Source organism: Dipodomys spectabilis, unplaced genomic scaffold (assembly GCF_019054845.1).
Source record: "Dipodomys spectabilis isolate Male_0828 unplaced genomic scaffold, ASM1905484v1 ptg000015l, whole genome shotgun sequence".
Lineage (NCBI taxonomy): Eukaryota > Metazoa > Chordata > Mammalia > Rodentia > Heteromyidae > Dipodomys > Dipodomys spectabilis.
The window spans coordinates 8,702,149-8,729,984 of NW_024870692.1; the positions used below are offsets into that span (position 1 = coordinate 8,702,149).

The 27,836-nt window shown below is 39.4% G+C and overlaps 1 protein-coding gene across 2 annotated transcripts in view; it reads left to right on the forward strand.

Moving 5' to 3' along the window:
- LOC122095873 (serine/threonine-protein kinase Sgk3) overlaps nt 1–27,836 on the forward strand; it is a 101,710-nt gene that overhangs the window by 12,981 nt on the left and 60,893 nt on the right. The window contains exon 1 of one of the 2 annotated variants that reach the window (XM_042666181.1): nt 27,046–27,100. The exons of the other annotated variant lie outside the window; for it this stretch is intronic. The gene's annotated coding sequence lies outside the window, so the exon portion shown is untranslated. Of the gene's footprint in view, nt 1–27,045; nt 27,101–27,836 lie in introns of those variants that run through there. 2 annotated transcript variants of the gene reach the window in all.

The following is a 27,836-nucleotide window of genomic DNA, read 5'->3' on the forward strand; positions in this document are numbered from 1 at the left end:
TTCCTTGTTATGTATCTATTCAGGTTATCTATTTCTTTATGAGTTAGTTTTGTTTTTTCTATAAATTTGTTTAAATATGATAGTGTGATGTAGAGGTGGGGAAAGAGAGACTTATCAAGGGGTGGATACTAGCTGAAGTGAGTTTGAGCTTACAAGGAGGCTGAAACAGGGTGAACATGACCAAAATGGATTGTTGACAAATATGAAAATAGAACAATATAACCATATTGGAATTATTTTGGGAAGGGGATGAAGGAGAGAGGAGAGTGATAGAGGGAGTGAGGTTGACTGGAATATATTGTAAATGTGTGGAAATATCACAATGAAATATCTCCCTGTATAACTAATGTAAACTAATTTAGAAAAAAAAAAAGCTACTGGGTGCCAGTATCCCATGCCAATCATGCTAACTACTCAGAACTGAGAACTGTGCTTCAAAGCCAGACCAGGCAGCAGTCTATGAGACTCCATCTCCAAAATAACCAGCAAAAGGCCAGGCTGGGGGGGGGGGGGGGTGTCTCAAGTGGTAGCGCACCAGCTTAGCAAGCAAGAAAAATTAGCTTGTTCTCCTGAATTTAAACCCCAGTACCAGCAAAAATAAAGACACTTGATAAATCTTGGTTACCTGTCTGGTGTTCCTAATGTTTTAATGGCCTTGGTTAGAGAATTTAGAAAACCTGTAGTATTACAACTACTACTAAGTAATGCTTCATGTAACTTTATTTTCTTTGGATGTTAATAACTAAAAGTTCCTTCTACCTTGTAAATGTTATGGTCTTATTAAATTTATAATGAAAAAAATCTTTAAGTAAAGATTTTTTTTTTTCAATTGAGGTGGAAGTTTTTGTTGTTGTTTTCAGCTTTTACCAATTTTAACTAGGGTGTGCTGCATGAATAAGATTCTTTATAGCATTATCTAAAGCCGAGAGCTGGTTTATTTGAAAACAAAGGGTTTCTTTGCTATGTCATCTATCTTGGCATGGTCATGAATCCAAGAATTATTCTACACAAACCAGAGAACAGTAATGCAGTTGTGCTTAAATCTAGAGTTCCACACAGCTATTCACCAGAGATGAATTGAGGTGAACAAGTACTTCTAACTTAATTTGCAAAAGTTCTAAAGTGCACTGGTGGAATTCATTGCAGGAAGCATAGTAAAAAAGAGATTGGAAATGTGACTCAGATAGTCCAAAGCTGTTGGAGGAACTATTGCTGGGTTTTTGTGGGGGGTGGGGGTGGGGGTTTGTATTTGTTTTCTGGAGCTGTAAAAATTCTAGTAAAAGCTAGTAATAATGTAAGTTTTATGAACATTTTTACAATTTTTAAATAACTCATGATATGACTGCTAGGGAATAGATCAGAATGGTAGATTGCCTTTGCTTTTAAAAGGAGCTGGAGGCTGTGGAGTGACTTAGTGGTAGTTGCTTAGCATACATCAAGCCCTGGATTTGATTCCTCCATACCATATAAACAGAAAAAGGCGGAAGTGGTGTTGTGGCTCAAAGTGGTAGAGTGCTAGAAGCTCAGGGGCAGTACCCAGGCATGAGTTCAAGCCCCAGGACTGGCAAAAAAAAAAGGAGCTAGTATATGCTTCAACTAATAGTATCTAGAGTATTATTCATGTAGCAAACTTTATTTAAAACTTATCAAAGTTGTGAGAACCACAACTTTGTCAGTACTGGGAACTGAACTCTCCCCTAAATGCCTGCTACTATTTAAGGCATGCCTCCAGCCCTTTATGCATTGGTTATGTTTTAGGTAGGGTCTTGTTTATTTCCTAGGAAAACCTGGGTCACGATCCTCCTATTTTTTACCTCCTGGTAGCCTTGGGGATGACAGATGTGTGCTAGTCTGCCCATTGTGTTTTCCTTTTAGGGGAAAAGAAGTCTCCAGAACTTTTATGTCCAGGATGGCTTTGAACCTTTGAACCTTTGTCTTTTTGTTTGCTTGATTGTTTTTGGGTGCCAGCCCTGGGCTTGAACTCAGTGCCTTGGTATTGTCCCTGTTGTTTAAGGCTAGCACTCTTGCACATAGCTCCACTTCTGACTTTTTTGATGCTTAATTAGAGATAAGAGTCTCACAGAGTTTCTTGCCAGGGCTGGATTCAGTCATCATATTTCAGCCTCCTGAGTAGCTAGAATAACAGGCACGAACCACTGGTGTGACAGAGATCTGGCTGGATCTCTGTCTTAAGTAGCTGGGGTTACAAGTTTGAGCCACCACACCTGGACCCACAAGTTTTCTCTTTTAAAAGAATACACTTAAGGTTACACATAGGTGGAGCATGCCATAATTCCAGCACTTGAGAAGCTGAGACAGGAGGTTTGTGAATTTGAGGCTAGCCAAGCTAGATAGAAAGACTGTTTCAAACCAAACCCAAACAAAGCAAGAATATACTTATCAATGTTTTATATGAAACAGACACATATCTGTTTGAGGTTCCCTGGGAAAACCGGAAGGCAGATCTCTAAAGATATCCAAACCCTGGTTATTAATGTTTATTTATAATAATTCCATGTATTATTTTATGCACAGAGTTCAGTTTTAAAAGGGGAGAAAATGAGCTTTGAAACACAGACCTAAGAAATAACTAGTAGTCATGAGTCATTATTATTTGTTGTATAACGTATATATAGAAGTAGAAGGTTCTCTCAGGCCTATCACTCTCTGCAAATTGATAGATTTAATGAAAAGGATGGGGTATATGGTTGTTCCTGGGTACCAAGAAGGATTGTTTCTAGGATCCTTTATAGCAACCAAAATTAACAGAGCTCGTTTATTATATAAAATGACATAGAATATGTATAAATCTACACACAGCCTTTATATCATTTATTATTATTTTATAATACCTAATACAATGTGAATGTTATGTGAATAGTTGTCATACAACATTATTTAGAAGACTGCTAGGACAAAGTCTGTACATGATGCAACCATCGTAGGCTGAGTTATTACAGAAACCAATGATATATATGAGGCAAGGAATGCTTGAGCAGAGAGGGTTGGGGTCTGTGTAATGGTGAGAGACTGGCAGGCATGCCTACACATCTCTTTGTTTCAGTGAACTCATCATAGTGCTTGAAGGTAGCATATTCAAGTTTTGTTTTGTATAACTTTAGGAAATTTTCTTTTTAGGCTGGAGATGGAAACTAGGCTTCACACATGCTAAGCATGTACTCTACTACTGAGTTATACTTCCAGCCTTCAGATTCAGTTTTGACATTCCTCTTGATGACTAAAGAATGAGTCCTTGGTTTGTAACACTTGATAGAACCTTTACCCAAACATTGGTGTATTCACCAATAAAAATACACGCCCTTTAAAATATATATGTTATAACATGGTCACAAGTTGAATGAATGTTATTGGCAGTCATTGCTATGTATACAAATAGTAGTTTGACTCTGGTAACTCAATCTATTTTCAGCAACTGATAGATTATCTGTAACAGTGGTTAGTAATGGAAGCTCTAACTTTATCCAGACCTTAATTAAAATGATAGTTTATCCATCACATGTATATAAGTTTCTTCACCCACAGAATAGTCACAGTCATATGACATATACATAAGATAAATAGTACTTGTAATGCACTTAACATAGTATTTATGACATGGTAACTGTTCAGTCAATTGATAGCATTTTTCTTGTGTGCTAGGGATCAAATTAAGGACCTTGCTCATGCTAGCAGAATTCTCTTCTACTATGAGGTCACACCCATCACACCCTAACTCCTTAAAATGTTCTTAATAGACTTTATGTTTTTGACTTTGTTCCTTATTGTTAATTATTTAAAAGGAAGTACATGGTTTTTCCTTCAACAAATCCTTTGCGTGTAAGTTTTGGATTATAGGAAAGGATTCTTTAGAGGTGAATCCCAACCCATGCATGAAGATGGTAAGCCCAGCCCTGTCCATGTTAAACTGTCAGGTGTTTAACCAGCAGCCCATTGTCTCTTCTTTGGGCTGCACAGGTCTTATGCATAATGAAAATTACTCTTTCTTTTTTTAAAAACTACTCTTTAAAGTTTTACCTGTGTCTTGTGCTCATGACTCCCAAATCCATGGCTTCTGTCCTGGCCTCTGCTTTTTGCCCAATTACTAGATACTTAGGTTCATAGTGTTCCCCCATGGTGTCACAAACCATATGTCTGCTCTCTTTTTGCTCTATCTAGATAGAACTGAGTAGGTAGGTAAGAAGCCCCTCCAGTTAATCTGGGCCATTGGCAGGTTTTATGTACAGTGGCATCATAGGAGAGTGGTTAGAACTATCCTGAGTTCAAGTGGAGGCCTTTGATAGTTCAGGCATTCAAGCACTTCTAGCCTCTGGATTGGAAGCCTGAATTTTATCAGCCAGAAGCAGGGCTATGTTGCAGCTTTCTCATGGGATCAAGTATAGAGCATTTGTCAGCTTTTTTCAAACCGCTGCAAGTCTGATGGGTCTCTGTTAGTCCTGAGGCTTCCGTCGAGGTCTGCTATTGCAAGAATCACTTCCAGCCTGACTGGTATTCTTGCTACTGTTACTTCTGCTGCTGCTTTTCCTCTCTCAGTTACCAGTTCAACTACCCTCGTAATTATATGAATCAAAAGTAGGCAGAGACTGCCAGAGAGAAGTGGTGAGGACATAGTAGGATGTCACTCAGCAGTTCAAAAAGTGAGCCAAGGTGATTACTTACTTAGCCAGAAGAGGTATGTGTGCCAAGGGTATACCAGTCAGGGCAGTCCCTTCATGCAAATGACAACAGTACCCTCACCAATTGTGGCACAGCCCTTGTCAACAATCTTTTCTGGGGTTCACCAGAAAAAGGAAATGCTTCACATCTTTCCTGAGTGGAAGTGGTTGCTGTGGGGGCAAAAGTCTGGGGCAAACTGCCTGCTGTGGAAGTGCCTTCTGGAGCCAGGGTTGGGCTTTGGGTTCAAAGCAAGCAGTAGTATTGTTATGAATGATCCTTTCTTAGAAGTAGCTAGCCCCATGGAAGGGTCTAGCAGTTGCCAATTAGGGAGTTAAGTTCCCCCAGCACCCAACACCTCAGAACTTGTACTCATTACCTTGCTCATGTAATTGTAACCCCTCTGTACAGTATGTTCACAATAAAAAACTTATTTTTAAAAAAAGGGTGCTTTAGCAGAGTACCAGTGACTCATATCTATAATCCTAGCTTCTGAGGAGTTTGAGATCTGAGAATGGAGGTTCAAAGCCAGTCTGGGCAAGAAAGTCTTATCCCCAGTTAACTACTAAAAAGAGAGAAATGGAGGTGTAGCTCAAGTAGTTAAGTGCCATCCTTGAGTGAAAAAGCTTAAGGGACTAAGTACAAGTCTCAGTAGTGGTACAAAAAATGCATTGTACTCATAAATGGACATTTTGAATTGAAACGCTCTTTGTACAATTATTTAAAGATAACATATAAAAAAAGTGTAAAAGAGTGTGCTCATCATGAAGGCTTATCATTAACTGCTTTGACAGCATGTCCTGGGTAGAAGTGGGTCCTCATCATCTGTTTGCCATGCAGCTCAACCCCACTAAGTATAAAACAAACACATTTTCTTTACCCACTTCATAATGTGCCACCACTCCCATGTTTCACCAATTTCATTTTTATTTTACTTTTCTTATTCAATTTATGGTTTCATTGTCCAACTAGGAAGCTGAGAGGCATTCCCAACTTGTTGGTATCTTTGATTGCCTACATCCTATTATTTACAAAGCCCTTTTGATTCTGGGTTAGCAGGTGGTAGAACAGATAGCTACCATTCTTGTGACCTTGGATTCAATTCCTAACACTAGAAACAAAACAAAACCTCTCTTACGTCTTAAATATTTTCAAGTCTACTATGGCCTCTTGAGGCTCTTGTCATCTGCAGTGACTCTCTCATAAGTCATTTTTTCTATATCCAATCTTGACAAACTCCATGCATTTTTCCATATTGATACCAAGGTAACATAAAGTAAAGATCTTACCATTGTCAATATTTCCCTCCTTTCCTGCAAGATCAAGTCGAAATTTGTTGCAGGGGTGGGGGAGAGGTACCAGAGGGATAGTGGAGGGTGAATGAAGGGAGTAAATGTGGGTAAATATGATTGATGTACTCTGCATGCATAGGTAAAAATGAAACAATAAAGCGTGAAAAAGTAAGATCAAGTCTAATGTCCTTAACATGGCTTGTCAGGTTTATTATGATCATCTGATTTCTACTTATCTGGGTGCTCCCAGGCTTATTCTTGTATTGGTGGTACTAGAGTTTGAATTCATGACTTTGAGCTTGCTAGACTAGTGAAATACCACTTAGCTGTATCAGCTCTCAGGCTTGTTATTTTTACCCCCAACTACAGTGATTACTCTCACATACACTATGCTAATAAATGTGTGTGTGCTTAGAATAGGGTCTCACTGTTGTTCACTAGTTTATACTAAGCCCAAGAACCACCTGCCTCAGGATATCTTTCCTAATTTTCTTTTCTTCCCTGTACTGTCTCCTCAAACTGGAATACTTGCCTTTCTCCACTGTTTCCATGGGTGCTTCTTGATGCTTCTGTTATAACTCACTATTTTAAATGGAATTACATATTTCAGATGTGTTTATCTACTTTTGCACCCTAAGAGGAAGTCTCAGGCTGAGGAAAACATCATCAGGCTTCAGTTCATCTTCAGAAGTGGAAGTTGTAATTGTCATTGAAATTATTTATTGATACCAAAGCACTAATAAAGAACAAGAAAATGTGATTTGGTTCTATGAGAATAATAAGGGTGGCCTTAGGCATGTTAAGCAGACATTCTACCTTGGACCTATAGCCCCAACTCCTGGATTCTTTTGATTATAATAGAACCATGTGGTCTGGGAGTGTAGTTCCAGTGGCAGCACTTTTGCTTCATTTCTAAGGCCCTGGGTTCAACCCCCAGCAGTGAAAAAAAAAACAAGAAAATAAACAAAAACCAAAGAACATAATGTAGCACAATGCATAGAATGTAGCAGATCCTCAAAAAGCGTTTGAGATGGGTTTGGGCAAGATGAGGGGAGGATAATGAAAGGGTGACACTGATCATGATGCATTGTACTAATGAACTAACATTGAATTGTAACTCCTTTGCATAAAGTACTGAAAGATAATTTTTAAAGTATTTGAGTTAATTAATGTTAAACTCATCCATGCAAACTTAGCTTCTGTGTTGATTGTTCATGTTAGTATGGTCATCTGCTCACACCTTAAAATACAGAGTAAAAAAAAAAAAAAAAAGGAAGAAAAAAAGTCCCCATCATACTGTGAATTCCAGAGGAGACTTATTTTCTTAAAGCCCTATTTTAATTGCATGCTTACCTTTCTTACCCACAATAGCTCTTTATTAGTTCAAGTTCAAACTCCTCACCCTGTCTTACCTATTTAACCTATTCTGGTCCTACAGAATCAGCCTGTACAGTTAAGTCAATTTACTTAATAGGCAGTGTAGGCAGAGGGTATTACTTTTCAAATCTAGATTTTCATATCAGAGTATTATAGACTTTAATATTATATTTTGGTGCAATAAACAATAGCTTTATATTTATAAAATATTGATTGAGTGCTCACTATTTTGGACTAAGCACCTTTCTAGTGAATGAGGCTTTGGTTATAGTGAAAATCAACCTAACTTCTGCCCTCGTGGAGGTTTTGGTCTAATTTTAAAGGCAAATAATAACTGTAATCCCAAGCTATGGGATCAGGTGTCTTCTCAGGCTCAGTGACATCTGTCCTGATATGCGTTGTCAGGAAGTGCAGCACCAGTGGAAGGAAGAGCAAATTCAAAAGCCTAGTATACTTGGGCAAGTGAGAGAAGTTTCTTAGGAATAGATCTCAGGTACTAGGGAGATATCTGGATTACTATAACTGATCATGAAAGGAAATAAAGAAAATTTCCATCAAGGACATGCATGTTCTTTTCCTCAGGATGTGAAATGTTCAAATTAGTTTACTCTTCTTTCATTGGAAGATTTAGAAGGGGGAAAATACCAAATGAAGAAAATTAACTTCTGTTGGTTCACTGATGACTTACCTTCATTTCTTGCCACCTGTTGTCTAAAACAAAGTCTCACTATGTAGTACAGGCTATCTTGGAATTCCTGGAACTCTAGATCCTCTTGCTTCTGCCTCCTGAGTGAAAGATTATAGGCATATGCCATTATACCTGGTTATCAGCAGTATTTTCTCTTTCTTCCAGTGTTGGGGATTGAACCTAGGACCTACACATACTAGGCAAAGATTCTATTACTGAGCTAATCCCCCACCCTGAATGCTGGGCATTACATGTCAGAGTGAAAGTGAGTGAAGCCATTCCCACAGGCCTTTTATAGTGGCACCAATCCATTCATGACAGCAGCACCCTTATTGTCTAAATTCTTCCCAATACTATTGTATTGGGGATTCAGTTTCAACGTGAGATGTGGAGGAGACACCAGTATTCATTAAAGGTGAGTCATCTTTTTTGATGGGACCATCACAGATTGTAGCTGCAGAAGCAGTCATTTGATCCATCACCAATTAGTAATTCCAAGGAAGCAACCTTCTACCCACCCTACCCGCTTTGCCTATAATACCAAATCTTGGGCCTTTCCTCTGATCATGCAGGTTAGGTCAGGTTATTCCTGTCTATGTCACCTCTGCAGGCATTGGGCTTTGCCCCTGCCATCTGCCCTTTCTCATTCTCTATTGGCTTTCTGTCTTGAATTTTGTATTTTCTGTTTTGTTTTCCCTGCTGTTTTAGGGGCGGAGGAATTCTGAGAGAAAAGTTGAAACATCTTTGTAACATGTTAAAACAAGAAGTCTTTCTCTCAGCCTTTGAATAGGCAAGTTTCTCCATAGACAGCACTAAAAATGGAGGGACTGTGTTAATGTTTCTCCTACACAAGGATGCTGATACCTGTAGTCAGACTTCTCTGTCACTATAACATACATTTGAGAGAAAAAACAAGACTTTGGCTCACAGCTTCAGGTTTCTTTCTCTTTTTAAATTTAAATTGCTTTATCTGTTTATGGAAATCTGTTTTCTTTTTTTGTTTTAACTTTTTAGTTTTTTTTTTATTGTAAAGACACTTTACAGAGGGGTTACAGTTACATGAGTAAGGCACTGAGTACATTTCCTATTGAGCATTGTTATCCCCTCCTTTGTTTTTCCCCTGCCACCCCCCCTTACCCTCCCTCCCACAAAGTTGTAAAGTTTGCTTTCAATACGTCTTGTACATCTCATTGTTACAATGGATCAACCTGTATCCTTGTTTCAGCATTTGGTTATTTCCCTTCCCCTCTCCAAATTATAAAAATGTATATACAAAATGCAGGGCACTGGGTGATTCAGGTTTCTATCCATGGTCCGTTAGCGCCATTATTTCTGGGCATGGTGAGGCAGAACATTGTGGCCCAAAGTCATAAGATGGAGCAAAGCTGCCTCCATGGCAGCCAGGAAGCAAAGATGAGTGTCACACAAAGCTGGGCTTCTCCCACCTTCCACAATTCTGCCACCTCTCAATAGTCTATTTGACTTTGAATTCATGATCCAGTCACTTCTCTGAAGTCCTACTTCTGAGTCTTGCTTGCACTGAGGACTGAGTTAAGTACTTGAGCTTTTTGAGGGGACATGGAATATTCAAACCATAATAAGACCCAATAAACCAATGTTCATGCACTTATGAAGATATATTCTTTATGGGAGTATTCACTAGTATGCAGTTTTCCAGAGGACATAGAAAGGATGCTACATAGGGCTGGGAAGGTGGCTCAATAGTAGAGTGCTTGCCTCATATGCCTGAGGCCCTGGGTTCGATTCCTCAGTACCACATAAGCAAAAAGCAAAAAGCCGGAAGTGGTGCTGTGGCTCAAGTGGTAGAGCGCTAGCCTTGAGCTGAAGAGCTGAGGGACAGCGCCCAGGGCCAGAGTTCAGGCCCCATGACCGGACCCCCCCCCCCAAAAAAAAGAAAGGATGCTACATAGACTTTTAAATGACCTTTTAGGCTTTTACATATCAAAATAGCCAACCTTGACAGAAAACCTGTGGCTTATGCCTGTAATCCTAGCTACTCAGGAAGCTAAGATTTAAAAGATCACAGTTCAAAGCCAACGTGGGCAGAAAATTTTTACAGACCCCATTCTAAGAAAAATAACCAGGAAAAAAGAAAGACTGGGCTGGAAGCATAGCTCAAGTGTTCAAACAAGCGCAAGGCCCCAAATTCAAATCCCAGTACTGACAAAGAAAAAAAAGGAAAGTTTGCTTTTATGCCTGTAATTTTAGATTTCGAAAGGCCAATTCCCCCCACCCCCATGGCCAATTCAAATATTCAGAGTTAGAATTACCAGGAGACAATTCCTAATATCAAGCATCCTGAATGTGGCTTTGTGAATATTGTGAGTTTTCATGCTACTAAGGTGTGAAGTTTATTTTAAAAATAGGCAGTTTAATTTTATAACCTCATTTTAATGTGTGTGTGTGTGCATGCGCATGTGTTTTTTAGCATATGACTATGTTTTTTCCACTTCAGTAATTTTTGCAAATCTTCTTACAGTGTAACTCCCTATAAATGAAAGACTATTTTAACATGGTTTAAACAGCCACAGGTTTTGGAAAATACTACACAAAGTGCCTGTTTTAGAGGCCCAGAGTAGACTCAGGAGAGTTGGATTAGAGTTGGGAGAGCTGGAGCAAATGAGCTTGGATATAGTGCTACAGGAAGAAAGTGTAATGTATGATTTTTTAAAAAAAATGTCCAGATGTCTGTCATTTTGCTAAGAAATCTTCTTACATTTTTATACTTTTATTGCAAAACTGTCTTTTAAGGCTGATTAAGTCTTGTGCTTTACTGCACAGCACAGCAGATGTATCTGAACACCAGTAGTATTGAATAAGCCTCAGTTTGGATTGCAGCACAGGATTTCATGGACAAATGAGGAAGTGAATTTGAGCAAGTTACTTAATGTTTCACTTTGTGCATCTGACAAACAGAGTGCATAAAGTTCTTCTGGTAGAACTACCATGAGGTAAAGTTCTCAGAACTGTGCATGGCTCTTTTTATTGAGGTATGTCAAACACCTAACACAGCTTTTCCTCCTAGAATCGGAACTACTAGGGAAAAGTTATGTAATCTAAAACCCTTTTTTTCTGATTCTCAGAATATGGAATTTGGAAATAGCTTGTAAATTTCAGAGCTTCTGCAGTTGAAGGAGTATTTGTTTATACTTGGTGACTTCTTAACAGTTATGTGTGCTGAAAATACAAAAGTGAGTTGTTGGGAGGGAACTCTAAATATTTGAAATAATTTGTTTGCTAAGCTGCTGGGACTTAGGGTGTTACCCAGGGAATTTTTAAGTATGTCAGGCTATGATAGCTTCTTTCTTCATATGCTAATGCACTGTGACTGTGCATTAGCCTGTGCACCATGTTTTTCCTGCCATTATTGTGGCACCAGCATCATGGTCCTCTGGGACCTGACTTAGTGCTCACTTGCAGGCAGGCACAAGACCTGCAGGACCCAGTCTAGCAGTGCTCTGACTCACATTTCCCTCTAACACAGTTGATGTTGAGATCAATAAACTCTGACAAGCAGAAATAGCAGGCTCATCAATTTTAATTTTGAAAACTGTCTATTTTTTATTGTCATCAGTTAGTCTAAATTACTTTTATAAAGATAATAGACTCATCAATTTGAAACCTATCATGTCAGATGGCCATTAGAGACCTCTGAGTTCTCAATTATTTCCTGTGAAACTCTTACCAGATATTCTAATTGTGTGGATGCTTATATAAGAAGATGGTGAAGAAAATGTAAAGGGCTTGTTTCAAATACTTTTGTAATCCACTACCTCTGGTTTAGTATATGGTAAAGTGGGCAACATTTGATTTATTTCATCATAGAAAACTTATTATATTATCAATTTGAGGTTCTTGCATATGAAATACTAACTCTAAATTCTTATTGTAAATTTCTTTTTCCAATCTTCTGGTTTGAACTCAGCCTGATGCCATCCCTGAGCTTTTGTAGAGCTAGCTCTCTACCACTTGAGCACAGCTCTACTTCTGGCTTTTTGGTGGTTAACTAGAGATAAGAGTCTCATGGACTTCCTGCCCTGGCTGGAGCCACATCCCCAGCACTAAAGATCATTTTATGAGATAGTGAAGGATAGTAAATTTCAACAGATTTGACTATGAGAAAAGCACTGTGTCAGCAGTTGGTAACGTCAGGAGTAAAAGTTGAGGACATTGGTTAAAGAGTGAGTAGCGGAGTTGGACTCTTTGCTGAATAAAAATTAATGGGCTGTAGTATGCTGACCAGCCCCTTGGGAGCTATAGAAGTTTTTCTGGGACATAGGTCTTTGAATGTTAAAACGAGCCAGTCACGAGCAAACCAGAGTTATTAGTCAGACAGTGACTGACACTGTGTGCTAGGCTAGGCTCTAAAGGTGTAAAGGAAGTAGATATTAGACATGCAAAGAGAATATGTGAGATGAAAATGTAGGGCAGAAGTAAACATCACGCCACATACACCCCTAGTTGTAGATGATGGCCAGAGAGTAGACATGGAGGGAAGGTAACAGAGTTGAAATGAATTCAGAGAAAAGAGTAGGCTGACAAAAACTTACTTGAAAGAATAGAAAGAGATGTAGAAAGGTGACCTGGAGAAGAGAGCCCCAGTGCTTATACCATATAATTGGAACATTTGGGAGATGTTGAGGACATTGAGCTTGCTGGCCTCTATGTGTTCAGGGAGAATGGGTTGGGGGAAGAGGTAAAAAGAAGCTGGGGACTTGGGGGAGTGAAAGGAAATCACAGTTTCTGAAGTGACCACATTACATCATGTTAGTAGGGAAAAACGTGGAAAATTACAAAGCATTAAAAGAAATAGCTGGCACTTATTGGATGCTTTCTTTGGTTTAGGTGCTAAGTATATAACCTACATTACCACAAAGATAGCTACTACTGTTATTTCCACTTTATAGATAGGAAACCAGGCTTCTGTCTGCCTCTGTCTTCACAAGCTCTTTTTTGTATCTGTGTCTTCTCTTCCATCCCCTAAAGACATTTTTCTTTGGATTTAGGGTTCACTTGAATGATCTGGGATCATCCTAAAATCCTTTTGGGGACCACCATTCAGACTACTAAGTCACTTACATTTTGAATGGATTTGGATGCATTTGTGGCTTTATAATTTCATGCATTAATCATTTAGAAAATATTGATTTACTGGTTTATGCAGTTCTTCCAAATGTTGCTACATTTCATAGCACGATTTATAGAAGCACATTAATAAACATCACCAAGTGTATCAGTAAAATCTTTTCAGTGGCGAGGAACAGACCAGCTTATGATAGCAGAAACAGATTTTCTAAAATACAAACTTCTGCTTGAAATCTGAAATGTTATCTTTGCCAACAAGCACATTGAATTGTTTGCCTTAATGTGGCAGGCTTATTTTGTTCAACTTCGGGAAAAATGTCTGCCAAGTACCCAAGTTTGGCAAATATAGCATCATTTGTCAGTCATCCTTCAAGTAAAAATGGAGTTCTATGTAAAGACAGAGAGTTCAGCTTGGGACTCAAATAATCACACAAGGGCTCTTCCTCCAATCTCTGGACTTTGGTTTATAGCAGAAGTACTCTACATGCATGTCCTATTTTCACACAGAATACTAGTACATTGCTCAGTAAACTTGGCTTAAGCCTTTTTTTTTTTTTTGGTGGTGCTGGAGATTGAAACCAGGGTTTCATGTACTCTAGGTAAGTCCTCCCTTTTATCAGCTAAAGGCAAATAGTGAGAGATACAGTAACTACTCATACAGTAGCTTCACTGCCTTGATTCATGCCAGGGCACCAGTACTGTTAGTTACAGTTGCTTTTCACTATCAGTGCCCATGTTAACACATTGAAAAAGGCAAGTAATATGTTAGTGTAATCGTGCAAATAATTTTACTTCTCATACCTCCCAAAAGGGTCTTAGGGCCTTCCAAGGGACTGGGACTAGACTTTGAAAATTACTAGTATATGCCATTTGGTTTATAACTAAAATATGGACTAATTTTAGAGGTATGTGTATTTCATATAAAATCAATTAGACTGCTTCCTTAGAAATAAAATATCTGAATTTATATAAAATACAAGAAAAAGCCATGCATTGGTAGCTTAAACCTATAATCCTAGCTACTTAGGAGGTTGAGATCTGAGGATTGTGGTTCGAAGCTAGCTAAGACAGGAAAGTCCAGAGACTCTTATCTCCAATAAACCACTTAGAAAAAGCTGAAAGTGGTGCTGTGGCTCTAGTAGTAGAGCGCTAGACTTGAGCAAAAGAAGCTCAGGGACAGTATCTAGGACCTGAGTTCAAGTCTCAGGACCAGCAAAATATATTTTATAATAAATGAATAAATAAGTTAATTTATTAATAATAAAGAAAAACCTAATGCAGGTGGGTTTAAAATGAAAATAAAGCCTTAGCATTACTCTAAAGCAAACACTGTTTTAAGGGGGGAAAAAACCTTTCTGTTACAGAAAATTTCAAACATACACAAAATAGGTGTGCAGATTATAACCAGCCTCCATAAACTCATTGTCTAGTTATCTAATTATGGCTCTATCTTGTTTCAACTAATATATCCCTCCCTCATCTCCCAGTCATTAGGTTGTTTTGTATCCATAAATATTTCAGTACTATCTTTGTAAAACAGACTCTTATAAAGAAACATAACAATAGCATTAGCACACTTACAAAAATTAGTGTGTGTGTGTATGTGTGTGTGTGTGTGTGTTGGGGCTTGAAATCAGGGCCTGGACACTGTTCCTGAGCTTTTGTACTCAGGGCCAGCACTCTACCACTTGAGAGACAGCTCCACTGTGGCTTTTTTTGGTGGTTAATTGGAGATGAGAGTCTTAGATTTTCCTGTCCAAGCTAGCTTCAAACTACAATCCTCATATCTTAGTCTTCTGAGTAGCTAGGATTACAGGTGTGAGTCACTGGCACCCAGCTTAAAAAAAAAAAAAAGATTTCTTAATGGCAGTAGTTATCTAGTTGAGTACAATTTTCCCCAATTGCCTCTTATTCTTTTCAATAGTTTTTTTGGTCTAAGCAAGATCCAAATAAGATAAACGCCAATGTATATTATTAATACATTTTAATATGTGTATTTTCTACTTTTTCCCCTTAAAATTAACATAATGAAGAAACTAGGACATTAGGTCCAGAGTAGTTTACACTAAATTCTACTGATTGCATTTCTATGATGTCATTTAACATGTGCTTATGCCTATGACACCAGTTATTTCCTATAAATTGGAAGTCAGAGCTATACTCAATGATATTTGGGTTCAAATATTTTAGTAAGAATAACTTCATAAATGGTGATGTGCTTTATCATCAGAAGGCATAAAATTGTTTGGTCTTAACGCTATATAGTCATTGGTGATCATAGTCTCCAAGCATTTATTTATTAATTCATTGCAAAGGGGTTGTATTATACCCCTCCTTCTCTTGTTCCTCTTCTTCCTTTTCATCTTATTGCCTCTCCTCTTCCTTTTTCTCCTCTCTCTTTTTCTCTTTTTCTTTTCATTTGAGTCCTAGGGATTGAACACAGGGCCTCATACATACTAATAAACATATGCTTTACCACTGAACTTTACTCCCAAACTCCCAACCCTTTTGTCTCTTCTTTATTCATTAACCAGAATTTTTCTATAAGGAAAATTTCCCCTCACTGACTATGTGGTTGTCCTGGGGGTACAGTTCATATTGTTAAGGCAAAATAAAGACCATTTTTACCCTTTAACTAGTTTGCAAATCAATGGCTAAGTTCCTCAGCATCATCTTATAGAATTCTTTTCTATTTTTTTAGAACATGTATATACTCCTTGATTTTATATACTCCTGAATTCAATGTATTATAGCTCACAATAGTCATTTTTTTTTTTGACTGTGGGGCTTGAACTCAGTGCCTGTGTCTGTCCCTGAGCTTTTTTGCTCAAGGCTAGAGGGTTAGCACTCTACCACTTTGGGCCACAGCACCATTTGGAGATAAGGGTCTCATGGACTTTCCTATACAAACTGGCTTTGAACCACGATCCTCAGATCTCAGCCTCCTGAGTATCTAAGGTTACAGGCATGAGACATGAGTGCCCTGTGTTCCATTTTCTTGTCCTTGGCTCTCTTTGAGTTGGCTTATTGGGCCTCTGAAATAATTTGGTAGTCACTAATACCATACAAGAAAGTAAAAACTAAAGACATTCCAGGCTCATCTGGAATACAGATCTCTAGTTAGCCAATACTACAGGAAGGAAAATACTTATAGGTCATAATCTTGGCACTAGGGCTGGGAAGGTGGCTCAGTGGTAGAGTGCTTGCCTTGCATGCCTGAGGCCCTGGGTTTGATTCCTCAGCACTACAAAAGCAAAAAGAAAAAAGCTGGAAGTGGCGCTGTGGCTCAAGTGGTAGAGCGCTAGCCTTGAGCTGAAAAGCTTGAGCGGAAGAGCTGAGGGACAGCGCCCAGGCCCAGAGTTCAGGCGCCACAACCGGACCCAAAAAACAAAAACCAAAAACATAATCTTGGCACTAAGGGGACTCACTCAGCGGGTTTCTCATTAATTTTAATCTTTATACTCTAGAGTTAGGAAATATATACATATGAATGTTTTAAAGATAAAACACAATAACTATTATGATATATTCAATAATATAGTTTCTTATATTTCCTTTCTTTCCCATCAAAATTGCTCATTATCAAAGACTGAGGTTATAACTTGTTTTCTTTCTTTCTTTCTTTCTTTTGGGGGGGGGGTCCAGTTGTGGGGCCTGAACTCTGGGCCTGGGTGCTGTCCCTCAGCTCTTCAGCTCAAGGCTAGTGCTCTACCACTTGAGCCACAGCACCACTTCCAGCTTTTTTCTTTTTGCTTATGTGGTGCTGAGGAATCGAACCCAGGGCCTCATGCATGCAAGGCAAGCGCTCTACCACTGAGCCACCTTCCCAGCCCCATTACTTGTTTTCTTATCCAATAATACAAACATGAACTCAGAATAATATTAACAGCAATAATAACATGATTACAGGAAAATATTTTTTGTTATACAGGTGATGAACAGATGGGTTACCGTTTCATAAGTCAGGTAATGAGTACATATCTTTAAAAAATTTTTAATATATATTTTTATTGTAAAGATACTATACAGAGAGGTTACAGTTACATGAGCAAGGAAATGAGTCCATTTTCTATGGAGCATTGTTACCCCCTCCTTTGTTTTTCCCCTACCATCCCTTTCCTCCCATCTCCCTGACTCTTCCCTCCCCTCCCCTCTCCTCACCCCCCCAATGCAAGGTTGTAAAGTTTGTTTCAACATACTGCTTGTACATCTCATTGTTACAATGGGTCATCCTGTATCCTTATTTCAGCATTTTGTTATTTCCCTTCCCCTCCGCATTTTAGAAAAATGTATATATAATATGCAGGACACTGGAATCAAATACAGTGACAACAGGGTTTATACCGTGGGGGAAGAACATAAAAAGAAACAAAAACAAAAAAATTACATAGTACATTATAAGTACATCAACAAGAACAGCAAGAAAGATAAAATCACTTGTATTCCTATCTTGGGGTTCATTTTGCTTAGCATCAGTTTATATGGTCATATGTACATAGCTTTTGACCTCTTCTGCTTGTTCTAGACATATTCTAGTTATTTCAGATAATGGAACCCATGGGACCTATGTTTTTTTGGGTCTGGCTTACTTCACTTAATATAATTTGTTCCAAGTCTTTCCATTTCCTAACAAATAGGGCGGTGTCATTCCTTCTGATCAAGGCATAGAATTCCTGTGTGTGTGTGTGTGTGTGTGTGTGTGTGTGTGTGTGTGTGTATGTGTATGTGTGTGTACATATATATATATATATATATATATATATATATATATATATATATATACATACCACATTACAAAATATTTTTTTTACCATGAGTACATTTCTTTTTGGACAATGTCACCCTTTTCTTTATTTTCTCCCAGTTTTTCTCTCCTATTCCAATTTTTTTTTTTTCAGTACTGGAGTTTGAACTCAGGTCTTCTCATTTGCTCAATATGTGTGGTTGACTAGTGTTCTAACTGTGACATGAGTCACAGTTTTTTTGTTGATTATTTTGGAGGTAGAATCTTATGGACTTTTCTGCCTGGATTCACTTCCAACAAACTCTTTTGGATTGCAGCTTGCTGAATTGCTAGGATTACAGGCATGAGCCACCAGTGTCTGGCTTGAACGGATTTTTGTGTGTGTGTTTTCCAGTCTGGGATTTGAACACTTGATCAGATGCTTTTACTTATTGGCCATTGCTCTGTTACCTGAGCCACATCTCCACCCTCATAAATAGAATTTTTTAAGTTTTTTTGTCCTTAGGATTTATTGCACTTTTTATTTTCAAGTCACTTGAAATAATTCCTGTAGGGGCTAGAAAGGTAGCTCAGTGGTAGAGTGCTTGCCTTGCATGCCTGAGGCCCTGGGTTCGATTCCTCAGCATCACATAAGCAAAAGAAAAAAAAAGCCAGAAGTGGCACTGTGGCTCAAGTGGTAGAGCGCTAGCCTTGAGCTGAAGAGCTGAGGGACAGCGCCCAGGCCCAGAGTTCAGGCCCCACGACCGGACCCCCACCCCCCAAAAAAGAAATAATTCCTGTAATCAATTCCATTTACTTAACTTTGAAATGGAACCATGTTTAATCATTTCTGCTTTTAGCTTGTGTTAGAGTCTTCTCAAAACATCTAAATATAATAAACCTTTTGTTTCTTTCAAGTTTTGAGATAGGTCTAAGGTTTCAACCTGGAGTTTCATGCTTGCTAGAGAAGTACTGTACCACTTGAGCCATGCCCCCGGACCTGTTTTTGCTTTAGTTATTTTCAGATAGAGTCTTTTGTCGCCCCAAACTAGCCCCAGCCTGGCCTCAGACTGGTCTCCTACCAATGCTTCCCACATAGTGGGGATTATAAGCAGACCCAGCTTATTTGTTTACATGGAGAAGGTTGTCTCAGTAACTTTTTGCCCAGGCTGCTTTGAACCATGACCCTCCTGACCTCTACCTCCCAAATTGCTGGAATTATAGGTGCATACTACCCTACCTAGCCTAAGGTTATACACATCTTTAAACATACAATTGTAATAGATGAAGCTTGAGCTCACTTAGCATATTCTTCCTTCTCTCCCACCAATAGAAAAATCACCATTTTGGTGACTCCATTGACTACTTTATAATTTCTATATTTAATAACCTTTATTTCTTATTATATCCACAATAGAAGGTGGCTTGAAAGATTTTACATTATACACCTAATGTATGATGCATGGGGCCTTGTACAGAGCTATGAACATGTTTAATAATTAATCTCCCTTAATTATATTGAATTTTGGGGGCTGGGAATGTGGCTTAGCGGTAAAGTGCTTACCTAGCATGCATGAAGCCCTGGGTTTGATTCCTCAGTACCACATAAACAGGAAAAGCTAGAGTGCTGTGGCTCAAGTGATGAAGTGCTAGCCTTGAGCAAAAGAAGCTCAGGAACAGTGCCCAAGACCCAGGACTGGCCAAAAATAAATAAATAAATTGAATTTTTTATTATGCTTTTTGCCAAATAAAGTATTTGTTTTCAATTAATAGAAGCATTAACTGGCAAGTTAGAAATCATATCAGATATCTATTAAGGAAATTTGAATTATGCAGCATTTTAAAAGAAATAAGAATAATTGACCATGGATTTCAAACTACTGACCATATTATATAAATCATTTTGGATAAATTTCAACCCAAAGGCCTATCCCAAATTCTGGTGTCAAGTCAAATTACTCAGCACATCATTAATAATATTGGCTGTCATATTTAAAAGTTTCTATTTCCTTTCTAAGATAAACAACCTCTAATTGTTTACTAAACTTTATTTCCTCTGGACCTCTGCTAAATGAAGCATGAATGTAATTATATAATAGGTAAATAATTCTTTTTGTAAAACTCAGTCCCTTTCATTGGTTAAGATGAATTGTATTCATAAACTGCAATTATATAATAGGTAAATAATTCTTTTTGTAAAACTCAGTCCCTTTCATTGATTAAGATGAATTGTATTCATCAACTGCTTTGTTAAATGATAACTCCTTTGTACACTACTTAAAGATAATAAAAAGTCCTTTTACTGTATGCTAAAATTTATGTAAATTAATATGTATTTAAATACGAGTATATAAGCACTGTTTTATATCAAAACTATATTGGAATTGCAGAAAATAACATTAAAAGAATGGTATTATCAATAGTCTTTCTTGGACTACTGGCACATGCTTATAATCTTAGCCACTTGAGAGGTTGAGAATGGGAGGCTCATGGTTGGAGGCCAGCCTAGAAACAGGAGTTTGTAACACTCCTTTTCAACTTGTAACTGAACACAATCACCCATACCAGACACCCTAAACTATGTAAAAGGTTCAAGGCTCCCTTTCAGTGGAGGAAGTAATACATGGTAACAAGTGTCTGTCCTCCTAGAAACTACAAAAGTTTAAAATAGGCAATATGCAGTTCAGGTATGTCACCAGGCAGGATAAAAGACCCTGTCTTAAAAATAACTAGTACAAAGCCAGGTGCTGGTGGTCATATAATCCACCAGCTGAGGAGGATGAGGAGGCTCAGATCTGAGGCAGAAAGTCCCTGAGAGACTCTTATCTCCAATTGACTTCTCAAAAACTGGAAGTAGAGCTGTGGCTCAAAGTGATAGAGCATTAGTGGTAGCCTTGAGCACAAGAGTTCAGGGACAGAGCCCAGGCCTTGAGTTCAAGCCCCGTGACTAACAAAAACAAACAGAACTGGAAGAGTGGCTCAGCAGTAGAGTGCCTGCCTACAAAGCACAAGACCACAATTTTAAACGTCAACATTACCATACACACACACACACACACACACACACACACACACATATGCATGCACGCACTCACGCACACACACGCACACACACGCACTTTACAAAAAAAGTTTTTACAAAACTTTTTGGTTCTTTTGTCTATATTTCAATAAGGGCACAGTTGCATTGCTCTATTTAAACTTTTAATGTGCTCCTCTATTACTAGTTAATTTTTAGTTTTTTTCCCCATTTTTTTGGCAGCACTGGGAACTGGACTTCATGCTATCTATGCAGTGACTGCACCACTGATGTCATGCCTCCAGCCCTTTTTTATGTTGTTTGTTGGTTGTGTGTCTAGACTCTGATCTGTCTATTTTGGGCTTCCTGTTGTAGCTGAGATGACTGGTGCATTCTGTTATGCCCAATTTCTGCATTGAAAGAGAATCCCTTAGACTTTTTTTTTGCCAGGGCTGGCTTGGGATTATGATCCTCCTGCTTTTAGCCTCCTCTGCATCTAGGATGACAGGTACATGCTACTGTATGCAGTAGTGTTTGAGAAGAGCCATCTAGAAAACTTTTCTGCCTGTGCTGGCCTGTACCCTCAATCCTCCCTTTCCAACTTTCAGCCTTCCAAGTAGCTAGGACTTCCAGTTCCCAGCTTAATTTTTTATTATCTTTCTAATTGCATGTTCCAATTTGAGATTTGTTTTAGAATGGTCATTAGTATATTTGTTTATTAATATACTTTCTTCAGTACAATTAAAATTCTTTTTTTTCCTTTTTAAAAATATTTTATGGTATTTAGGAAAAACCAAGGTACTCATTAGGCAAATGTTCTACCACTGAGCTACTTCCCCCAGTAAACAAAAATCAGGTTTATTTCAAGTTAGCAACCATCTTGGAATTCTAGAACACAAGTCTGAGAACAGTGAAAATCTGCAATTAACCTGCTCTAGAATATTAGCACATAAACTTCCTATCCATTCAAAATCATTTTAAGTGGTTATTATACAGAGGTAATCTAGCATAATGGTGAGATCTGAGTATCAAATCTGAGCCAGAGTGCCTAGGTTTCTAATCCCAACCCACTCACTGGTGTGACCTTTGGGAAAGTTGCTGGAAAGTTTCTTTCCCTGTGATTGTGAAGATCAAGTAAATTAATATCTGTAAAGTACTTGAAGAGCCAGGCACATAAGTGCTACAAAAATGTTAGTTATTGTTTTTGTGACCTTTACTGTGAAGACTACATGGTATCTTGACTATATTATCAAGAATACAAATAGTTCTAATTAACTTATCCTGTTGTTCAGAAATGTTTTACTATTTTCTAAGGACAACTTCTGCAAACACTTGGAGTATACTTTTCACTTTAGAGATCATTTGTTTTCATTCATAGCAATTTTTTAGAAATAGCTTCTTTATCTCTACCTAACTTTTTGAGTATATTACTACTACAGTAACTCTTTCACTGTTCTAGTTCTAACATCATTGTCAGTTATAGTCAGTTTCAGTGATTGATTTTTCCTTCTTAGGAGTCATAATTTTCTGTTCCTTTGCATGTTTTGTAATATTGAATCCTCACCAAATACTCAATGTTGGCTACTGAATGTCAGATATTGTGAATTTGGTGCTGGATTTGTTGGTTTTTCCAATAAATGTGCTTGAGATTTAATTTGAGATGGGGTTAAAACACTTGGAAATAAGCTTGTGGTGGTGGTAGAGGGTTTTTTTTTTTTTTTTTTGGCTTTTTTTCTTTTCTGGTGTATGGGTAAGTGGTGGGATACAGAAAGGGAGGGAGGGTGAACAAATGTAATTATGCTATTTAGTACACACTGTGTGGAAAATAGCCTATATAACTTGTGGGCATGGACAGAAGGGGGGAACAGGGAAAGTAAAGGCAGGGGTGACAATGTTCAAAAAAGAAATGTACTCATTACCTGATTTATGAGATGGTAGCCCATCTGTATAGCACAATAAATTTCTTTAAAAAAAATACTTGGAAGTAATGTGATCCTTTTAGGCTTTCTGTGATGATGATGATGATGATGATGATGATGATGATGATGATTTTTTGAGGTGGAGGGAGAAGGACCTAAATATCATTGAGTCTAGGAATAATTTCTCAATACTAAGGCAAGACCTTTCTATGTTCTCTACGTCATTGAACTGGGAGGCTTTCTAGTAGGCCTAGTGAGAACAGCTAGTATTCTCAGTGCTCTGAATGTGTTATTCTGTCTGATGGCTGTCAGATGATAGTTTCTTCACCTGTTGATCAGTACTGTCAAATTCTCAAGGAAGATCTGCAAATCTCTGGGGTTAGCTCTGTGCAGTTAACTCTCTTGTCCTCTGTCTTGTGAACAGTCACCATCTTGATCTCCTTGGATTTATAGCTCCTCAGCTCAAGAAGTCTGTTTGGTCTCCTCTGCATAACCCCTCCTTTCAGCATGACCTGTGAACTTTCTGAACATAGTCTGGGGTAAACACCAATTGCATTCCATCTCAGGGAAATCTCTTTCTTACCTTGTCTGATATCCAGTATCCTTGAGGCTGCTGTTGTATACATTTTGACTGGTGTTTTTGATTTAGATGTGTTGGTCAATCTGATCCAAATCTCTCTTGGCTCAATTTTGATATCTCTCAAGGGGAATCAATGGGGAGTGAGAAAGAGAATAATGGAGAGTAAGTACTATCAAAATATGCTGTGTCCTTGTATGAAGATGGCATAAGAAAACTCACTGAATGCTGCTGAATAATGGGGAGAAAGGGAGGGACAAAAGGGAAAGAGAACAAGTAATCCAATGGGTTAATCTGATTAAAATAGACTGTATATATTGTCAGCTGTCACTGTGAGCCTCTTCATGCAATTAATATATGCTTAAAAAGAATGGTAGGAATATAAACAGGTACTGGTGGGGGATGAGTATTTTTAGGAGGGATGGGGTATCAGAGAGGATGAATATGGCCCAGCTCTACACGTTTGAAAAATAGAACAATGAAACTTGCTAAAATTGTTTTAAGAAGGGGGTAGAGGGCTGGGAAGGTGGCTCAGTGGTAGAGCGCTTGCCTTGTATGCATGAGGCCCTGGGTTCAATTCCTCAGTACCACATAAGCAAAAAGAAAAAAGCTGGAAGTGGCGCTGTGGCTCAAGTGGTAGAGCGCTAGCCTTGAGCTGAAGAGCTGAAGGACAGCGCCCAGGCCCAGAGTTCAGACCCCACAACCAGACCCCCCCCCAATAAAAAGAGAAGGGGGTAGAAGGGATGAAGGAGATTGATAGAAGGAGTAAATTCAATCAGGGCACATTGGATGTATGGAAATATTACAATGAACCCCCTTGTACAACTAATATACACTAATAAAAGATACAAAGAAAAGAAAACCATAAAAGAAGTCCTCCAAAGCCCAACACTTAATTATTACCTCATATGTTGAGGAACAGAGAGCAGTTCCAAGACTCTGGAACCAATAGCCTCTGGTGCTAACTCTTTGTAAATAAAGTGTGTCTGTTGTTTAGTCTGCTTATTTAATATTTTTTAAATCTCTAGGAAGGCTTGCTGTGAGTAGTGGTTTATAGATTATTTGGGCTAGACTTCAGAACTCTGTGCCAGTGACATTTTCTAAATACAAGAGGCCATTGATAGATTGCAAATCAGTTTTCACTCTTACTTGGTAGTTCTTTTGCAAACTTGGTTCTGCAAACTTGTGCCATCTGGTAAGGCTGTTTCTTAAGGAAAGTTACTCTCCAAGTCTTCATAGTATGGAGCTCCCTAACATGGGAAATTTACTGTAGGTCCAGGTTCATTTCTGGAATGTCCAAAGCAGAGAAGTGTATGAGATTTTTTTTTTTTTTACCTTATTCTTGAGAAATTCTTTAGAAGAAGCTCTTACTATTTTATTTACATGAAAAAGGACAGTGTTTTAGTTAAAGGTAGGGGGGGAGGAGGAAGAGGAGGAGAAGGAGGAAGGGAGGGAGGGAATATGCACTAGAGCTAGTGCTTAAACACTTAAGTTGAAAATAGTTACAGACTGATTATATATATATATGTGCATATATATATATATATATTTTTTTTAAAGGAGATTGAACCCAGGACCTTTATATGCTAAGTAAATGCTCTACTACTGAGCTATATCCCCAGATCCTCCTCTTTTATTTATTTATTTATTGTGCCAGTACTGGGGCTTGAACCACAGCCTCGGTGCTGCTGGCCCTTAGATTTTTGCTCAAGGCTAATACTCTACCACTTGAGCCACAGTTATACTTACAGGGTTTTGTGTTTTGTTTTGTTTTTGCTGGTCCTGTGGCTTGAAGCAGGTCTGGGCCTGGCCATTGTCCCTGAGCCACAGCGGCTACTTCCAGCTTTTTAGTTTATTAGAGATAAGAGTCTAATGGAATTTCCTGCCTGGGCTGGCTTCAAACCGTGATCCTCAAATCATAGCCTCCTGAGTAGCAAGGATTACAGGCCTGAGCCATGTGGGCACAGCTACTTCCAGTTTTTTGATGGTCATTTGTAGACAAGAGTCTTAAAGACTCTTCCTTGGACTAGCTTTGATTTCAGATCTCAGCCTCTTGAGCTAGGATTACAGGAGCCAGACACTTTTTAATCTTTAATTTTACTTTTTAAAATCTTTATGAATCTCACAGATTTTGCCTTCCGAACAAGTCTCATTTATTAATAATTTGTCAACCAAGAATGTTATTGTATGCTCATAATCTCACACTCAGGAGGCTGAGGCAGAATTATAGGTTCTAGGCTAGCCTGGGCTACACATTGAGATCCTGTCTCGGAAAACTAAGTAAAACAAAAATTATTCTCCCATTTTAAAAAATGAATCGGCATGTATGAAGTAGCTCTCTTGTTCCTTTGATATCATAGTATTGCAGACAAAATTTAATAAGTAAAATATTTTCAAGTAGTTTTGTTTTTCTTTATCCATACACCTAGTCATGAACTTTGAAGAAATACACTATAGATATTCATACTTTCAACAACCGTTCCCCCGAAAAAAAAGTTAAAGCAATTTTGTTAAAAATCTTAGTTGGCTTTGTTCTTGGGCTGAACAGAGGAGGCTGGTTTTATCCACAGAGAATGGCTGAACAAATAGAGATCAAAGAAAAAGCAGATTGGTTATTTGTGAAGTCTGGGAAGTTGCTTTCCTTGTAAGATAGGGATAGGGAAACAGAACAATAGAAGAAAAAAATACAGTTAACAGTAGATTACTTCAGGTTACTTTTTTAAAGGATTAGAGGATGTCAGGATTAAAGCAGAGGGAACTTCACCTCCGTTGAGCTGTTTAGGAACTTGGTCTGGTAAATTAGGATGGAAATAAGGAACTTTAGCTTGGGTTTGAGTTTGAGTCTAGATCGTCAGGGCCTAGTGCAGGATCCTCGTTCACTACAAGGGGCCTACGGTTTTTATTTAACCATACCAAACCCATCGTGGCTGTCTATAAGGGGGTCTGCCCTGCCCTCTTGATGGGTGATGAGCCTGAACTGTTTGAAGGGAGATTAACGTTAATTTAACACCTAGAGGAGTCTTAACCAGGAACTAGTGTCCACAATTTTTTAAAAGGAAGCAGGAGGAGGTGTGGAAGTCGGTGAAGGAATTGCTTGTTTTCTTTTTCCCTCTAAATACCGTTCCCAAAGACTTCCTACACCTGGAAAAGCGAGTTCTGTGTGACTCCTGCTGGGCCAGAGAAGAATGGAATTAGGCCCGTGCCCCAAATGAGACAACTTCATCCTCTTAAGATCTCACCGGATCCGCCTACACTTATCTGGAACCTGGACAGTGTGCTTTCTCCGTCTGGTCTAAGCCTGCTCCCCGTCCCCCCCAGGACTCTCTCCTTTTCTCTCATCAGTCTGCTGGGGTTGAGTGACCTTCCTCCTAGAAGTTCACCTGCCGACGCCCAGCCCCAGCCGCCGTCAATTACTCCAAGCCTCAAAGGCAGCAGGCTACAGACTGCCCGCACCTCTTTCGGCTTCTGACCTCAAAGAGCGCCTAGATCTGGGCTGAGAGAGCTGAAGCCCCGCCCCCTCACCGAGGCGGCAGCGCCCGTGATTGGTTAGGGGCGTGACCAATCACGGGGGCGTGGCAGGGGCGAGGGAGGGTGGGGCCCGCGCTGGGAGCCGGGCGGGAGCGGGGCCGGCGCCGCTGGGGGCGTTTGGCGCGGCGTGGAGCCGGGCGAGTGTGGCGCAGTTGTGGTGTTGCTTCCCGCTCGCCACGCTCCGGGGTGGATCCTCCCAGGTAAGCCAGACGCCAGGTCCCCCCAAGAAAGCGAGAGGCCCGCCCCGACCGGGAAGCCAGGTGGAGAGGGAGGTCGGACAGGTGTGTTTGGGGTCCGGGCCCGGGCGGGGCGGGGCGGGGGCAGCCCCGTGGCGGGACCCCGGGCCGCGGGGGCCGCGGCTCGGGCCGAGCTCGCTCGCGGGGCCCGCTCCGGACCGCGGAGGTTTGCGTTGTTCCACACGGACCCTCCTCCTCCAAACTCCAGGACACCTCCGGTACCCTGAAGTTGGTCGGGGGTTGTTTTTAAGTCTTGCTCGTGGTTCCCGATCAGTGGAAGCGATCTCTGTCCGTGAGCTTGACAGATGGCTTTAGTTGATGTTGTCTTGTTCGGCTTGCAAGAAGAGGTCTTACTAAGCAGTGGGACTGTTACTTAAGGGACGCCGAGGTTTTCGTAGCGAGTGCATCCCCGAGACGAAGCTTGGCAGCCCGGATGCCTGGCCTCCGATGTGCTCATCCACAGTAAAATCCGGGGCAGTTTGCTCCGTTCCTTAGCTCTCACATGTGTAAAATGGGCATAAGAGTAGTTCCAACCTTATAGGATGGTTGTAAAGATTTGGGTCAATACTTAGTGCTTAACAACGAAGTATGTTGGCTATTTTCTTTATTATGCTTTTTTTTCTGTGAGTATTTATCCCCAAAGTTGTGACCACAGGAAAACGTATGCCTTTCCCCCCCTTATACTGATGCTAGAAATGCT